The 18,133-nt window shown below is 48.4% G+C and overlaps 2 long non-coding RNA genes across 6 annotated transcripts in view; one reads left to right on the top strand and one right to left on the bottom strand.

The window, feature by feature from the left end:
* LOC135323415 (uncharacterized) overlaps positions 1-18,133 on the top strand; it is a 225,301-nt gene that overhangs the window by 148,737 nt on the left and 58,431 nt on the right. The window lies entirely within an intron of this gene.
* LOC135323414 (uncharacterized) lies at positions 113-3,524 on the bottom strand. 3 transcript variants are annotated; one of them, XR_010385018.1, is made up of 4 exons: positions 3,192-3,524; positions 1,767-1,877; positions 1,360-1,440; positions 113-290 (listed from the first exon to the last, which is right to left on the bottom strand). It is a non-coding gene; the product is annotated as an uncharacterized LOC135323414 (long non-coding RNA). The 3 variants fall into 3 exon arrangements; XR_010385017.1 differs by having other exon boundaries at positions 113-1,440; positions 2,153-3,524; XR_010385016.1 differs by having other exon boundaries at positions 113-1,440.

Here is an 18,133-nt window from a genome sequence, read left to right as displayed (position 1 = left end):
TTGTTTTTCTAGCTGTAAAAAGAATATGGACAAACTTCTAATATAGGTTAGGATATATATTTCCCAAACTGTGGATATGCCAGGTGAAATGACTTTAACTGGTACATGGATGGGCATTTTATAAGTTGTATTTTTTATTTTAACTTTTAAAATTTAACAGTGTTATAGTATTTCATTTATAAATGCAGATATTTTTCTTCATTGGGATGGCCACAGGGAGGAGGAGCGATGATTCACACAGTTGCATAGGTAGCCCAGCTGCTGGGGGCTCTGCCGTGTTCAAAGTCACCCTGGGGAGCAACATCCCATCAGAGAGAGGAGATGGTGGAGAAGGTACCCATCAGCCCGGAGTGACATACGTATACATTTCCCCCCACATTCCGTTGCCTGGAACTAGTCACCTGGTTCCACCCAGATGTAAAGGCATTTGGAAAATGAAGTTCCACGGTTGGACAGCTACTTATCTACATTACAACTCTGCACTTTAGAGGAGGAGATCTTTGGCGGACCCTTGGCATTTCTGCCTCAGTATTCTCTTTTTAAATGACCAAATTGAGGAACAGAGATTTGCCACCTCATTTGTCAAGGAATTAAAATATGATACACAATGTTCTATAAAGTGGGAGGAATCATTCTGCCCAATATTGGGATTTACCACACAACTACAGTAATCAGACAGTATAGAACTGGCAGAGGGCTAGACATAGAATCAAAGGAATAGAAGAATGGACCCAGAAATAGACCCCCACAAATACGCCCAGATGATTTTTGACAAAGGCACAAAAGTAATTTAATGGAAAGATAACTTTTCCAATAAATAGTGCTGGAGCAATTGAATACCCATAGAGACAACAAACAAACAAACCTCCACAAAACCTTGACCTTGACCTTGACCCAAACCTCACACTTCTATAACAAAAATTAATTGTATCATGGACTAAAAACATAAGCCTATAAAACATTTTTTAACAGTAGGAGAAAATCAATCTTTAGGCTCTAAGGCTAGGCAAAGAATTATTATTTTTGAACACAAAAAGCACAATTCATAAATTGTACCTTTTCAAAATTAAAATTTTTTGCTCTGTGAAGCGCCCTGTTAAGAGGATGAAAAGACAAGCTGCAGACTGGGAGAAAATATTTGCAAACCGTGTATCTGACAAAGGACTAGCACCTAGAATGTATCAAGAGCTCCAAAACTCAACAATGAAAAAAAAATCCAATTAGAAAATGACAAAAGACAGGAACAGACATTTTATGGAGGAGGATACACAGATGCAAATAAACACATGAAAAGATGTTCAACGTCATTAGCCGTTAGGGAGATGCAAAGTAAGACCACAATGAGGTATTACTACACACCCATCCAGATGACTAAGATGAAAAATCATGAGAACACTAAATGCTGGAGAGGATTGGAGAAACTGGATCACTCATGCATTCCTAGTGGGAATGTAAAATGGTACAAAGTTAGGCAATTTCTTAAAAACTACCATATGACCAGCGATTGTGCTTCTGGACGTAGAAATGAAGTTATGTTTACACAAAAACCTGTATGCAAGTCTTCATAGCAGTTTGATTCATGATAGGCAAAACCTGGAAGCAACCCAGATGCTTATCAATAGTGAACAGTTAAAGAAACTGGTGCATCCATATCTTGGAACACCACTCAACATAAAAAGGATCACAATATTGATAACATGCAAGAGTTTGGATGAATCTTTAGGGAATTATACTGAGTGAAAACTCAGTCCTACAGGGCTACATACCATATGATTCCATTTATGTAATATTCTTGAACTCACACAATGTAGAAATGGAGAACAGATTAGCGGATGCCAGCGGTCAAGGACCGAGTTGCGGGTGGGAGATGGGTGTGGCTATGAAAGAAAAACATGACAGATCCTTGTGGTGATGAAAATGTTCTGCATCTTGGCTGTATCACTGTCAACATCCTGGTTGGGCTAATGTACTACAGTTTTAAAGATGTTATCTTTGGGGGAAACTGGGCAGAGGGTACATGGGATCTCTATTTCTAACACCTGCCTGTGAACCTACAGTAATCTCAAAAGACACTTGATAAAGAATACAGATACAATTTTTTTCTACCTAGACACTTTTGAATATAATTGTATCTCCAGTAACATGGACTCACCATCAGTATAGCAAACAGCAGATGTAGTGTGGTGGTTGTGTGGTTTGACAATTGAACAGCCTGGGTTCAAATCTCAGTCTACCAGACCTCTCACCTCCTGGAGCCTTGGTTTCCACCCCTGCAAGTGATGGAGCAGTGAGCAACCCTCGGGGGGTTGGTGCAGAGACTCTATGAGATGATTCATGAAACAAGCTGAGCACAGCACTCTTGTGCAGGTGCTGCTCTGTAAATTAATTGCCACTTGTCAGAGCTGTGGCAGGTGGGGGAACAAACCTTACGGCATCCTCGCTAGCTCTCCAGGTTGGGATGGTGACCCGCCATCCTGAGATCTGTTTTGACTCCTTTCTCACAGTGAGTGTGTACTGAATGGGCTGCACTGGGGTTAGTCTGGTTGGTTTTCATCCGCCCTCTGGACTTGGGTGCATACTTTCAAGGACCCTTCTCAGTGAAGGAAGGACACAGCCGGTTCCTGTGACTGGGCTCCTCCAGGGGAACAACAGCCCAGGGGCTGGCCTCTCTGAGGCAACAAAGAGAATGAAGTAATGCTTACTGCATACCTACTGTGTGTCTGATGACTTACATGTTCCAACTCATCAAATTCTCCCAACAATCTTGCACAATACGTATTGTTAATATTCCTACTTTATATAGGAAAAAGCTGAGGTTCAGAGAGGTGGACGAATTTGTCTAAGGTCATCCGACTAGTAGAGAGTGGAGCTGAGATTTGAGCCCTGGTCTGATTTAAATTCAGTGTCATTTTGACTGTTAATAGTAACCTGACCATTTATTAAGCATCTACTATGGCCAACTACTATGCTTAGCTTTTTATATTGGGGTATCATCACCCCTTCCCCATTTTAGAGAAGAAGAAACAAAAATTAAGAGAGATGAGTTGCCAAGATGGGCAACAGTTCACAAAAAAACAGTCACCTGACAGCTCTTCCTCATGCCCCCTGACCCTACCCTCAACGCCAGCTCTGCACAGCCAAGACCACTCAAGCTTGGAGACGTAAATGCTGAGTAAGCAAACAGCTGGTACCTTGAGATATGATGCTGAGGCAGGCTGTGGGCATTTGAACGTCAGCATCAGCTGGCCAGGGCCAGCTGAGATGGCCAGAGCTTCCCTTGGGGGCTTGGTAGGGTCACGGGGAGCCACGCAGAGACCCCCTCCTGCCTTGGGTCTGACAGACAGTGCTGCAGTTGGAAGAGGCTTGAGGTGGCGGCAGTGGTGACAACTTCCTTTTGAGTAATAACATTTACTGAAAAGCAATTCTGCTTTTAGCACCAAAAGTTCATCACCCTTGCAAGCAGGCGCCTAAGAATACCTCTATTCAACCACAGTTCAGAGATTCACACAGATTCCTTTCTGCGTTCCCTCCAACAGAGTTTTGCATTTGGTGTTGAAGGGAAACCAAATACCACAATTATTGAAGGAGGCGGGAGAGGGGTGGAGAGGGGGTGATGCAAGGGGGGCCAGGTGGCATCAACCACAGCCTCCAAAGGCGTCCACAGGCGGCCTCTGAGCAGTGGCCCGGCCCCTTGCTCTTCCTTCAGTTACTGGAAAGACGTCGAAAAGTTCAGAGTGAAACTGAAGGGCTGACAATTTCTCTTCCTTTTACAAGAAAAAGAAAGTGATTGTCCTCGAAGCAAGCATGACTTTGGAGGCCAGGGACTTGCCCTGGTCACTCTGCAAATTAGAAGCAGAGCCACAGCTGACCCAGAAGCTCTCAGTCCTGGCCTATCACCCTTTGATGAGTGCTGGGATATTTTGAATGCCCCCTTTTGTCCATCACTGAAAAGCCAGTCTGTACCTGGGAGGGGATGGTCTTAAGTGTTAAGAGCTCACCCGGGGCCCGGGTAGCTGGAGGACGGCTGGGGTGCAGGAGAGGGTGTGAGGGAGGAGGAGATGCGGTGTCAGGCAGAGGCGGAGGCTATAAAAAGCAGCTCTAAGAAGTCCCTTCTCCCCCCGACCCCACCACCCAATCTGGTCTCCTGACTCATGCCAGAACCAGAGGCAGTCAGGTAATGGAAAGACTCTGGGAGTCACATGGATAAAGGTTCAAGCTTCACTTGTGCTTTTCACTGGCTGTGTGACTTGAGCAAGTGATTTCACCTCTCTGAGCCTCAGTTTCCTCATCTCTAATGTGGGGATGATAATATTAATTCAGCTCATGACCCTCCTCTGCTCAGAATCCTCACATGGTTCCCACCTCACTTGGCAGAAAAACCAGTCCTCCTGTGGCCCACCAGGCCCTACATGATCTCCCCTCTGTTCCTCCGTACAACCTCATCTGCTTCTATTGTCTCTTGTTCCCTCCCCTCCAGCCACATTGGACTCCTTGTGGTTCTACCAAAATGCTAAATACACCCCTGCCTCAGGGCCTTTGCACTTGCTGTTTCCCCAGCCTGCAACATCCTTCCTCCAGATACCTTCCTTCACCCTATTCCAGTCTCTGTTTAAATGCCCCCACCGAGACCTGCTCTGACCCCCTCTTTTAAGTTGCTCCCCATTACTCTTTATCCCTCTAGGCTGTGTTAATTTTTCCCTGCTCTTCAACATGATTTGGGGAGTTTATTACTCCCCATCCTATAGACTACAAGCTCCAAGGGGGTAGAGTTCATTTATATGTTATTCTCCATTAAGTTCTCAGAGCCTGGCATGTAGCAACTGCTCACCAAACGTTTGTTGACTGAATAGGTGCAGGGTTGTGTGGTGAGGATGAAGAGTGATGCGTATAGATTGTTCAGAATAGCAGAGTACTTGCTCACTAAATGTTACTTCCTTTTCTCTCTTCCCAGCACCAAACATGCGCCACATGCTTGACTTCCTATAACACACAGATGCCTTTTTATAGATGCAGAACCAAGGCCAGAGAGCCCAAGTGATCTGCCCCAGCTCACTCAGTGGGGTGAGGCTTTGAAGTCTGGTGTAAGGGACTCTCAGCCTCCTGGATAGTGGTGGTAGTGCCTGATGTGACCTGGGCCTGGCTGGTTTAGGGTCTGGCTGAGGGAAATGGCTGGTGGGGCCCTTCAGACACTTGAGAAAGCTGTGGGCAGAGGGGGAGTTGGCTCTGGCTTTGAGGGTCTCCAGCCAACATCGGGCGTGGGACTGGGGTTCACGCCCTAGCCCTGCAGTCCCGTAGTTCCCATCAAGGGGGCCCAGAGTTTGCAGAGAGGGGCTTTCTCAATTTTCTGTTTCTGGAAAGTTCTGTCCCAGAAAGGGCAGACGCTGGAGGAGCTGTTGGATGAGGCTGGAGCCTCAGAGACTAGGAGACCCTGAGTGTCTTCTTTCCCTGGCACCCAGCCAGTTCCCAAATCAGAGGGACTTTCCAGAGAAGTCTGCCTCCTGGCTCCCTCCGAGCCTCCCCAGGAGACTACAAGCCAAGGTCCGCATGAGGCTTGGCCCCACCTTGGTTTCCCTGTTTTTACTTCTTAGAGAGGCCAGGGAATCTGGAGGTGAACAGCCCCAACACTAGGCCTGACATGTGAGAACTTTTGAGCCACAGATTGGCCTCTAACAGTCCCTGGGATGTGACCCTCCACCCACACCTGCACCCCAGACTCTGGGTTGAGCTGAGCCTACAGCCAATCTAGGGTGGGTGGAGCAGTTGCCTGTGAATCTTATCGAGTGGTGAGGGTTTTGTCTCTGCCCATCAGAGCTGCATCAGCTATATGAGTACCGCCTCCCACACTGCTACAGCAAAGGGGATGCAAGTAAGACCCCAGGAAGAACTGTCTTCTAACACTTTATCATACTCAAAGGTGACTGTATCCACTAAACCCCCCAGAGCAGACCTTGCCGACCAGCTGCCCTTGGGCCAAATCCAGTCCAAGCATGTTTGGTTTGGCCCCTGATGTAATTTTTAAAAATGTGACTCGTTTGCCAATATTTGAAATACCAGGAGATTTTACATAAAATCTATTTCTCTGGCTTCTCCTGAAATATGGGAATCTCTGGCTATACTAGGCCCACATTCCTGCAGGGCATAGGAAGGCTAGAGCGGGTCATGGTGCCCCTTTCAGAGCAGCACATAGCAGGTATGCGTCTCTTCACCCCAGTCCCTGCTCAGCTCACTTTCTTCATATACATTGCCTAGTAGGGTCTTGAAGTATGAGTAGGAGTTTGCTAGATAAAGGGGTGGAAAAGCATTCCAGGAAAGAGAATAGCACTGTTCATGGGATTCATCTGTTCAAGATTCACTTCCAAGTATGTATTGAATGCTTACTGTATACACTGGGACATACAGCAGGAAACCAAACAGATAAAAATCCCTGCCCTCCTGAAGTTCATTATCTCGGCCAGCAGTTCTCAGCTGGATACTGTTTTGTCCCCCAGGGACACTTGGCAATGTTTGAGGCATTTGTGATGTCACAACAAATGTGGGTGAGGGAGGGATGCTGCTGGCATCTAGTAGGTGGAGGCCAGGGGTGCTGCTTATCATCCTGCAGTGCGCAGGACAGCACTTCACAGCAAAGAATGATCTGGCCCCAAAAGTCAGGAGTGCCAGGATTGAGAAACCCGGCTTAGGGAGTGATAGTAAACTGGATAAATCAATTAATGCCTAATCTGAAGGCAGATGGTGCAGAGAGTTTTCTGATGAAACTAATCAGAGTGTGGCAGTGGGGATCAGGACGTGGGTGCAGCTGCCTGGGGGAGGCTCTATTTGAGCAGAGACCTAAGGATGAGAAGAACCAGGTCCTGAATGATCAAGGCGCCCCTGGCAGGGTAGCCCCGGACTGTAATTGCTCACTTGCTGTCCTGCTTTGCCCTCACCACAGCCTGGCTTCTGGAGCCAGGATCAGCAGTCATGTTTTGATTTTACAGATGAAAGGCCCTGGCCGGACATCACAAGCCCCTAAGAAGTTGACCCAGGCTGCCTGACCACTCTGAGCTGGTGTCCTTGGGGTTCTTGGAGATGATAGTGGTCACTGAATTGCCTTCTCTCATTCATTCAGTCAACAAACATCTATCAGGGGCCCACTGTGGCCTAGTGGGATGGAGCAGCTTCAAGGTGAAGTGCTCAGCACCATTCCTGGTACGTCATAGGTACACAGAAAATATTGGTTAAATGAATGAAAGGAAGGGATAAATGAATAAACAAGCCCCAGTCCATGTAAGATAATGATCATGGCCAGCATTGATTGAGTGCCTACTGTGTGCAAGACCCACCCCAAGCTGTGTGTGAGGGTTTCACAGAATGGACACCCTTTGACAGGAGGGATGATGATCATCCTTACTTCCATGGTGAGAAGACCAAAGTGGAGAAACAGGATGTCAACTGCCCAAGGCCTTGTGGCAAGGAAGTGGCAGGGCTCGCACTGGAGCCCAGGCCTCCTGGATCTCAAGCTGCACCCACTGTCTTGGCATTTTTTATGTTCTGGCTCTGTTTACCATCCCTCCAACCCTGTGAGGTAGCTGGTGGCATGATCCCATTTTTTGGAGGTGGTAACTAAGGCTCAGAGAGGTGAAGTGACTTGCCTAGGGTCACACAGCATGTGTGTTTGGATCTATATTCCACGCTTTGATCACCAAGTCCTGCCCCTTATAAACCTGACTTCCACTTGAGGAGAATTAATCAGCCCTGAAGGAGAGGTGGGCCGAGGGTTAGGCCCTTCCAGGTCTGCAGGACCAGGCAGGAGGCTCTGGAGGAGGTAGGGTCCCAGGTGGGCAGATGAGAGCAGGTGGGCCTGGGGAGCCGCCAGCCTTCTGCCCCCACACGCAGGCACAGCCTCCAGGAGGGCCTGCCCCGTGGTGTGCGCCAGCCTAACAATGGCTCCTTGTGTCTGCGCGGGTGGTAGGGGAGGGAGCACTGTTCTCCGAGACACCTTCCTGCCATGGCTGTCTGCAGGCTGTCCCTGTCCCGGGACACTTGGCACAGGGCCGTTCCGGGAGCCTGAGGGAGGTGTGTGCACATGCGTGTGTGTGATGCTGAACTTTGTGTGCGTGTATGTGTGCATGCGTGTGATTGTGTGTGTGTGTGTGTGTGTGTGTACAGAGAGGCACGTGTGTCTGACATCGTCTCTGAGTTTGCCCACCCACACCTTGCACACCACGGTGGTGTGTTTGAACAGGCTTGTGGCTTTCTGTGTCTACTGTGTCTGTCCAGGCGTGCCTTCCTGGGCGTATCTGTGGCTGTTTGTGTATCTGCCTCCACGTGTGTCTCCCACTCTGTGTACCTGGTGTGTGCTCCAGTGTGCTGAATGAGCCTGCCCTCGTCTGCACATGTCAGTGTCTCTGTCTCCATCTGGGTCTGCCTGTGGAGTGTCTTGATACCAAGGGATCAACAGAGCCCTGGCTTTGAGGTAAGGGCCGAGTTCCACTTGTTGCCCATATGTGAGGATAGGGGTTCCAGGGGGACGGCAGGCACACAAGCCGGGAGGCAGGACTGGGCTGAGGGACGAACAGGAGCAGGGAGGAAGACTGAGTGGCTGCAGCAGAGGAAGCAAGGGGAGAGGACATCAGGCCCACCTGAAAGCTGGAGCCTGGATTTAGAACTTCATTCTGAGTGTGATGGAGCTGATGGAGGGTTTGCATCAGGCGGTAACAAGGTCTGACCATTTTTTATGGAGATGCCTCTGGCTGCAGGTAGAGAATGTATTGCAGGGCAAGCATACAAGCTGTTGCAGTTGCAGCTTCCCATTTTGCAGAGGTGGAAACTGAGGGCCAGGGAGGAGAAATGCCTTCCAAAGCTGGAAGTTTGGGAGCTGGTCCAATGCCAAAGCTAGCTCTCAACCTCCTCACCTTGGCTGCCTGTCCCTACCCAGGTCCCTTCCTGTCCCGAGGCTATGGAGGTACCTATGCTAAAGACAGAGGACCTGGCATCCTCATCCTCTCAGGAGCCAGGACTCTACCACTTAATGGCTGTGTGACCTTGGGCAAGTCACATAGCCTCTCTGAGCCCCAGTCTCCTCCTCTGCAAAATGAGGGTAATGACAATACTCACCTTTAAAGTGTAATGCTACTGATTACCCTTCCCATAATGGGATCCCCGTCTACTTAGTTTTTCTCCAAGACGCTTGTCACCTTCTAACACATGACGTGTTATATTTATTTCCTATGACACTAGAGTGTCACTTCCAGAAAAGCAGGAAGTTTAGGGTGTTTTGCCCATTACTAATATCTGGAATAGTGTTGGTGCTCAGTGAATTTTTGTTGAATGAATGAAACCAGCTAATGGATATAAAATGCTGGACAGGGCCTGACATGTAGTAAGTGGAACATGAATATTTGCTGTTATTAGCCTGAGAATGGCTTTGGAGCAGGGCATTTGGATGTACAAAAGCCTGATCAGCCCGCCCAGGAATTGGGGGTCCCATTCCCTTTTCTGCACTTTGTCCTGCACTTCTGGATCTGCTGATCCCGCTCCAGGCCCAACATCTCCTGTCTTTAGTCTCCACGGTTCAAAGACAGGTTGGCTCTGCCAGGCACTGCGTGCTGGAGGTTTCCTGCCCCTCTGAGGACTCGGTGACTCGAGGTCCCCGTCCGGCTGTGGTTTATGCAGTAGCTTTAATGGTCTCTGCACCCTCAGGACTTTCCCAAATACTGGGCCCTGCCACCCCACTTCCCAGGATCCCTGTCCCTCTATTGGCAACAACAAGCAGAACTCTCTGGGTGTGGGGGGGTGGCAGTTGGCAGCTCTGGCAAAAATGTCCCACTGATGGCAGTAGTGTCACAAGGAGCCATTGGGCACATATTTGTCAAGTCCAGCATGTTAGTCCAGGAGGCAGCTTCGTGATCTTTCCATCTTTCTAAGAAAGAATGAAAGGAGAGGGCTCGACCTCAGAGACTAGTTGGGTGGCGTGGTGACCTCACAAGGTCACTGTGTCCAGCCCCCTGCTGCCTGGTCGTCAGTTCTGGCTCCCCTGCATCCTGTGTCCCTGTGTCCCGAAGAAGAGGGGGACCAGGCCGGGCAAAGAACAAGTCTCCTCTGTCCTCTCACTTCCTTCCTCCTTTCTCCTGACTCCCAGCCCCGGCTCGGGGCATGCGGTAGGCACTGGGGCTGGTCAGTAGAAATGATGTGGGGCTGGCCGGGGTGGCCACGGTCCCTTTCTCGGGAACCAGCTGGGGTGCTCGTTGGCCAACATAACTGGATAACCGTGGTGTCAGCCCATGGGTTCAGGCCTCTGTCTCCTAGTCCTCCATTCACCACCCCCACATTGATTAAGCACCTATTATGTGCGCCACCCCAGGGGACAGTGAGAAGGCATTGGGATATCTTGGCCTGTTTGCAGAACAGGGAGGAGGCCAGTGTGGCTGGAGCTGAGGGAGGGAGGAGGGAGCGGGGGAGAGGAAGTCAAAGGGGTCATGGTGTCAGCTGGTGCAGGGCCTCCCGGCCAGGGAATTTTGGATTTCCTTCTAATGTGATGAAGTCCCACTGGAAGGCTCTGAACAGGACAGTGCAGGAAGTGCCTTTTTAATTCATGTTACAAAAGGGGCTTTGTGTTTCTAAAGAATCCCTCTGGCTGTTCTGGGGAGAATACACTGGGTCAGGGTGGAGGTGAGGAGTAAGTGTGGGGAGGGGGCCGGGGAGGAGCAACCTGATCCAGGGTGGTGGGCATGGAGGTGTTGAGAAGTAGTAGCATTAAGGGTGTATTTTGAAAGTTGGAGCTGATCGTGTTGCCTCCTGGGAGCTGTGGCGGTCACGGATGGAAGAGGGGAGTCCAGGACAATACCAGGGTTTCTGATCCAAGTAACTGGGAGGCTGGTGGGACCATTTTCTGTAATGGGGATGTGGGGGCAGATGCTGCACTCAGCTTAGGGTGCACTGAGTTGAGGTGTTTTGTGGGCAGATGAACAAAGAAAGCAATGTCCTGTCACCTCCCCAAGGCTTTTGTCCTGGTTCCAAAGCCAAGTACCTGCCTCAGGAATTACGACAGCCAACCAGTTTTCCTCCCAGCCTCTCTCTGCTCCAGCCCTTCCTCTTCCACACCTGTTCATCTCCAGAAAGCACAACTCTAGATAGATACCCTCTCTGCTTCTGCTCCAGAACTATCAATGGCTTCCCACTGCCACCTGGATAGAGTCCAAAAGCCTCATTTGGGTTCTCCCAGCTCTGCACCATCTGCCTTGACCTCTGCAGCCTCATCCCCCACATGGCCAACCAAGCGGATGACCCTTGGTTCCCCAAACACACCCTGTCCCTTCCTACCTCCTCAGCCTTACCTAAGCTGCTCCTGCCAGCTCAGTGCCCTTTCTCACCTCCGGGATGAGTGTAAAGGCCTTGCCTGTAACGTCTCTGGCCTTTTGTTTGTTTCTTTCTCCCAGGACATATCACACAGCGCTTTGAATTACACTTATTTATATCTTCCCCTCTTCCCAGAGGGCTGAAAGGTGGCAGATTTATTTCTGGGCTTGATGCCAGGTTCAAAGCAGGTCCTTGTCAGATTCAGTGGGTAAACTGTTAAAGATGCTGCATTCCCAGTGGTCTGGGCCAACCCAGTGCCCAGTCTTCCTTCTTCTGGAGAATACGCTCTGATTTTCCCCTGGGGTGCACGACCCCATCAGTCTGTGTGGATCAGGTGAGCCGGCCCCATCCCCAGGGGTAGACTTATGGCCCAGTCCTGGCCAATCAAAACTTCCCAGGCTCCTGGCTACATCGATTGGTTCACAGATGGTCACGTGATCCAGTCAAAGCCAACAGAACTCAATTCTGTGGAACAGAAGAGAAGATGTTGCCTTGAGGTGGCTGAGTTAGTGAGATCTTTGCCTGGAGCAGCTGTGGCCTCTGTGCCACCATGAGAGCAAAGACTGCCTGAAAATACAGCCAACACAGGGCAACGTGGAAGTGAGAGTTGAGGACAGCTGGGGTCCTAAAACATCATGAGTGCTCCTGGATTCAGCCCTGAACCTCTCAGTTGTATGAGTTAATACGTTTTTCTCTCTTTTAAAACCAACTTTGGGTTGGATTTCCATTGCTTGCAGCTACAAGAATTCCTGAGAAATACACGAGCTTTCTTCTCACTGCCCATCCCTCCCCAGCCCCAGGTGAATTTCCCTCAGGAAGAACTGCCTTTATCCATGGAGCTGATGTATCATTTGTCTTTTTTCTCTCTCCTGCGTAAAGATCCAGGCTCTAGCTGCCTCAAGCAACTTTTGGAACAAAGCAGGGGACAAATAGAATAACCTAAAGAAGTAAAAAAGGCTTAAACTCCTGAGGGCTAAGACTGGACCTCTGGCCCCACAGTGGCTCATCATGGGCCTGGGTACTCCGCAATGCTTCTTAGCCATTCTCTGCTTGGTAGTGTAAGGGATGGGCTTTCGACCTGGCCGTGATGGGCATTCTGGACTGGAACTACTGTAATAAAGAGTTCTTCCTCCAGAATTGGTTGGGAGAGGGTTTCTTAGCTTTCCTACTGCTGGCACCTGGGACCAGCTCCTTCTTTGCTGCTGGGGCTGTCCTGTGCACTGTAGGATAGTTTAGTATCATCCCTTACTTCTCTACCTTCCAGATGCAAATAGCAGCCCCCACCCCGAGCTGTGACAAGCACAAGTGTCTTCAGACATTGCTAAATGTCCCCTGTGGGGTAAATCGCCCCTGGTGGAGGTAGAGAGCTTTGCATGGGACCTTGCACATAGCAAGTGCTCAGTAAATGCCAGCAATGAACATGTGGTAATAACAGTGTTGTGATCATTTAGGAAACTCATGTGTCTCAGTGAGAGTTAGATCTAGCTAAGTTAAGCAGGAAGGTAATTTCCTGGAGGAACATGGTTGAGCTTATGGAATTTAGGAGGAAGTGGGAGAATCAGGTCAAAAGAGCATGGAAACAGTCCTGACAGTTCAGAGTGTCCAGAGGATACAAGGCAGATGTGCTGGGAGCTGTAAGGAGCTATTCCTCATTTCAGCCATTCCCCCTCCTTCCTAACAGACCCCATTTTGCTCATTTTGCTCAGGTACTTCGCCTCATCCCTCTACCCCCCGCCAAGCCCCCCATCTCATGGACTCAGGGAGGTTCCCAGGGGTGGATCTCAATTGCTCTAAGCCAATCACACTGGCCCCTTTCCTCTGGCCAGTGACTGACTTCCGCTGCGCATGAAAAACAATTCAGGCTGATGATACATGTTGGAAAATCTACTGGGGGCTTCTGGAGAAGGGTTCCTTGATCTTCAAAAGAGACAGAGGCTTATTTCACTTAGCATAATGTGGGATTCCTCTCTTTTTTAAGGTTTAATAATATTCCATGGATGTGTACACCACATTTTATTTATTCATTCATATATTGATGGACAATTTAGGTTGTTCATATTTTGGCTATTGTGAATAATGCTGCAATGAACAAAGGAGTGCAGATACCTCTTCAAGATCTTGATTGCAATTCTTTTGCATGACTGTCAGAAATAGGATTGATGGATCACATTATATGGAACTCATAGAAGCAGAGAGTAGAATGGTGGTTGGCCAGGAGCTGGAGGGAGGGGGAAGTGGGGGAGTTTCTATTCAACGAATATAAAGTCTGAGTTATGCAAGCTGAATTAAGTTCTAGAGCTCTGCTCTGCAACATGGTGTCTATAATTAACACTATTGTACACTTAAAATTTTGTTAAAAGTATAGATCTCATATTGAATGCTCTCACTACAGTGAAAAAAGAACATTTGTAAAATAACATTATGTGGCGCTCCCAATCATACCAACATTTAAAATAATTAGATATGAAAGTTCTTAAAGGGGAAAAAGGGGGTACTCTTATCCCTCTAGCGATACTAGGCAAAGGTCATGATTCTTGGAGCTGTGGCAGCCATCTTGAGTAAATGAGCAGAACCAGTTGGAGGGCAAAACCCAAGTCCTAGGACCTGGTCCTTGCTTATGTCACTAAGGTGCTGAATTAACCAATCCCTGATTCCCCATCGTTTCCAAACTTCTGGTCTATGAGATAATAATTTCCTTATTTTTAAAGCCTCTTTAGATTGAGTTTTTATTCCTGTAGCCAAGAACATTGGCCCAATGTGCCAGATCCCACAGATAAGCTATTGTTTCCAAATTGCCCTTGACATTTCCACCTGCCTCCTAAATAATGCAGAGGGACGCACTTTATCGTCAGAGGTGTTGGACACCCGGTCCTCAGATGGCTGCCAGACATATTCTGTGGCCTGGAGTTGTCCTCAGGGCTCAGGCAGGAGGAATTTCAGGAGACCACCTGCCAGTTCCTCCATGGACTTCAGGCTTTGCCTCTCTGAGCCTTGGTTTCCCTGTCTGAGAGATGGGTATGGTAATGGGGCCACCTATTTCACAGAGTGTTATGAGGATGGATTAAATAAGTTATTTCCTATAAAGTAACAGCCACAATGCCAGGCACATGGTAATTGCTCAACAAATGTGAGCTATCACTATTCTTGTCATTGTTATTATTACTTGGAGAGAGGGATAGAGGAACGCGGGCTGACCCAGTGTGGGTGGTGGGGGCAGAACTGGCAGCCTCAAGAGGTGAAACTGGGGTAGAAATAAAGGATTCAACCAAAGCAGGTCAAGAAGTTTCAAGGAGAAGCGTGAGCCCCTGAGAATCTTCCAAAGTATAGAGGAGCCACCATAGTCCCCAGATTGAGAGAAAAATGCCTTTTTCCTTAAAAATGAAAGGAGAAGGGTCTCAGGAAGTTGGGAGATTGAAGAACACCCTGTTATTAAGTGAGAAACAGCCAAGGCAGCCTTCATTCCTCCTCCTTCCAAAGACCCTGAAGCATCACCACAGCTCAGGGCCAGAAGCCATGAGGATCATTCCGTGTTCTCCAGCAACTCCAGGATTCAGGCCAGGGGCTTCCTGCCTCACCAGTCAGACTCCCCAACATCTCCACATTGTGCCCTGAATGCCTTCCTGGCCCCATCCTGGACCCATACCTGGCTCCCCCAGGGAATCAGAGGGCCTTGCCATCAGTGGATGGATTGAGCAACTCAGGCAAGCATGCATTTTCCAGCTCATGCTAACCACGATTCACTCACTTCCTCTCACATTCACCAACCAGTTGGTTCCTTGTCATTTCTCAGGGGACACTGTGTCCCTTTCTGTGAACCCTTTACATTGCAGCCCAGAACCTGAGTCACCCTGAGATAGCACCTTCATTCACCCTCATCCTGGAATCCCCTGGCCTGTTTCACAGATAGAAGCAGAAATGATGATGATGATGATGGTGATGGTGGTGATGATGATGATGATAGCAGCTCCCGGTTCTAACAGCGTCCCATGCTTACACAGACTAACTCTGGGGTAGGTACCATGCTTATCCCCATTTTCTAAATGAGGAAAACAAGGCCCAGAGAGATTGAGTAATGTGCTAATAAGTGAAGGAGTCATGATTTGAACCCAAGCAGCCTGGTATGGAAATTCAATCATCTTTATTTAGACATTTAACAAAGCACTTTTGTAGAAGAAAAAGTTAGGAAGAAAAAAATTGGAAATTCTACCTTAAAATTTATCATCGGCTTGTTCATTCATCAACCAGATATTTCCATAGTAGATACTGCATATCAGCTGGTGCTTTTCACAGGGGACTTGGAAGTGGACAAACTGGGAAAGTCCCCACCCTCTGGAGCCCAGGGGTCCGGTGAATACTGTCAGTCGAGGATTTGAACGTGGGAGCACAAGACTACCTGTACCTGTTAAGTCAGGACTGTACGAGACTCTGAGATGGAAAGAATATGGCAATTCTTTTAAGAAAGAAATCTTGACCCAGGGTCTCCCCCCTGCAGAGTTAGGATGTGAGGATGTGAGGAGAAAGACCGAAGGACCTCGAAAGACCTTGTGACATCATGGGAGACACAAGGCTGTGGAGTCACCCCAACCCCAGCCCTGAGCTTCACCAGCGTGTGACCCAGTGCAGGTCACATCCCCTCTCCTCTGGAAGCCTCAGTTTCCTCATCCAGAAATAAGGACAGTGAATCCTTTCAGGACCATCACAGGGATACAGTGCATCAGCGCGAAATCATATGAATTAAAATACAATTGCAGTTCACCTCCTAATTGCCTTGAGTGAAGATGATTCCAGAAAGGCTACATGGTGGTTTATCGTCTTTGCAAACCTCAGTTGGACTCAGATAAGCATTACAAACCTAACTGCCAGAGGAACCTGCAGTCCTTTCAACAAGGGGGTTGGCTGCATGAGGACCGTGGTGACCTGAAGGGACGGCGGTGAGTCAGCTTGCACGGTGAATGCGTCCCAGTCATGCCAGAAATCCATTGTCCTCAAGAGAAGCCAGAAACCCGGATCTTTATATCAACTCTATCAATTTTTAAATGTTTCTGACTGATTAAGGAAAAGCATTGGCCTACCACTCCCACACCTTCTAGGATGGCTGTGATCAAAAAGACAAACCGTAACAAGTGTTGGCGAGGACGTGGAACAATGGGAACGCTCATCCTCTGCTGGAGGGATTGAAAAAATGGTGCAGCCACTTTGGACCACAGTCTGGTGCTTCCCCGAAAGGTTAAATGTAGAGTTACTATATGACCTAGCAATTCCACTCAGGATTATGTCCCCAAGAGAATTGAAAACCTGTGTCACACAAAAACTTGTATGTGAATGTTCATGACAACATTTTTCATAGTAGCCAAAAAAGAGGAAACAACCCAAATGTCCATCGACTGAGGAATAGATCAACGAATATGGTTTGGCCATACAGTGGGATACTATTTATCACTAAAAATGAATGGACTAGATTCAATGGCTTGTAGTAACCTATAATGAAAAAGAATATGAAAAGGAATGTATGTATGTATATGTATAATCAAAACATTATGCTGTACACCAGAAATTGACACAACATTTAAACTGACTATACTTCAATAAAATTTTTTTTAAAAAGGAGTGAACTACTGATTTATGCTATAATGTGGATGAACCTTGGAAATATGCTAAGTGAAAGAAGTCAGACACAAAGGCCATGTACTGTATGAGTCCATTTATATTAAATGTCCAGAAGAGGCAAATCTATAGAAACAGAAAGTAGATGACTAGCTGCCAGTGGCTGGGGTGAGGGGAAATGGGAAGTGACTGCTAGTGGGTCGGGGGTATTTTGGGAGGTAAAATTGATTGTGGTGACGGTTGCGCCACAATGTGAATGTCCTCAAAACCATTGAACTGCGCACTTGAAATGGGTGAATTGTATGGTACGTGAATTATATCTCAATAAAGCTGTTAAAATTTAAAAGCGTTTGCCTTCTAGAGTCCCTGGGCTGGTCAGAGTTGATCGCAGGCCACACTCTTCCGTTCCCCGGTTAAGGAGGTCATCCTCAGCTACCTGGATAGTCAGCTACCTGGAACGCTGGTTCCCGCAGAGCAGGCGGGACTGCCCCAGAAGACAGAATTTCCCCACGGGGCTCAGCAGTCAGAGAGAGACGCCCTGGAGTGGGGGTTGCTCTGGACACTTCCCTTTTTGCTCCTTTTAAAAATAAACAATCAAATACAAGCAGAGGAAGGTTTTGTTTGTTAACCTCTAGCCCCAAAGGAGAAGGAAACAGAGCCGGGTGAGCCTGTGGTTAAGACCAGCTCGAGTCCCACAGAACAAGCCCAGCATCTTCCGCCAGGTCTATCTGTGAAGTTTCTGGAAGCTGGTGCATGTGTGTGGCAGGGTGGGGGCTGCTTTCCTGCACCCTTCCTTCTCCCTGCCTCACCTGTGGGTAAAGTGAAGAAGAGACAGAAACCTTGCGAGCACAAGAAAGATGGCAGTGACCCTAGAAGAGGAGGCCGGGCTGGGAGGCCTATTGAGACATCGCTCTCTGACCCTGTGGACCTGGAGGGATAAAACCCATCCATAGTCAGGCCAGGATTGGGGAGTTAGGAAGGACATTGAGAGCCCCCAGGAGGAAGTTTAAACCTTTTCTGGGGGCAAGACAGGGGGCCTCAAGGTCAAGAAGGGCACTGTGTAGAGAAGACAAGGCAAAGGCTGACCTGAATCCTGGCTGGGTTGGTGACTGGCTAATATTCCTTCACTCATGGGCCACTGGATGAGCCCCTACTATGGGCCAGGCACGGTGCTGGGTGCCGGGGGGAGGCA

Source organism: Camelus dromedarius, chromosome 18, assembly GCF_036321535.1.
Source record: "Camelus dromedarius isolate mCamDro1 chromosome 18, mCamDro1.pat, whole genome shotgun sequence".
Lineage (NCBI taxonomy): Eukaryota > Metazoa > Chordata > Mammalia > Artiodactyla > Camelidae > Camelus > Camelus dromedarius.
Note: the sequence above shows the minus strand (reverse complement) of the source record. Positions and strands in the feature narration are given on the sequence as shown.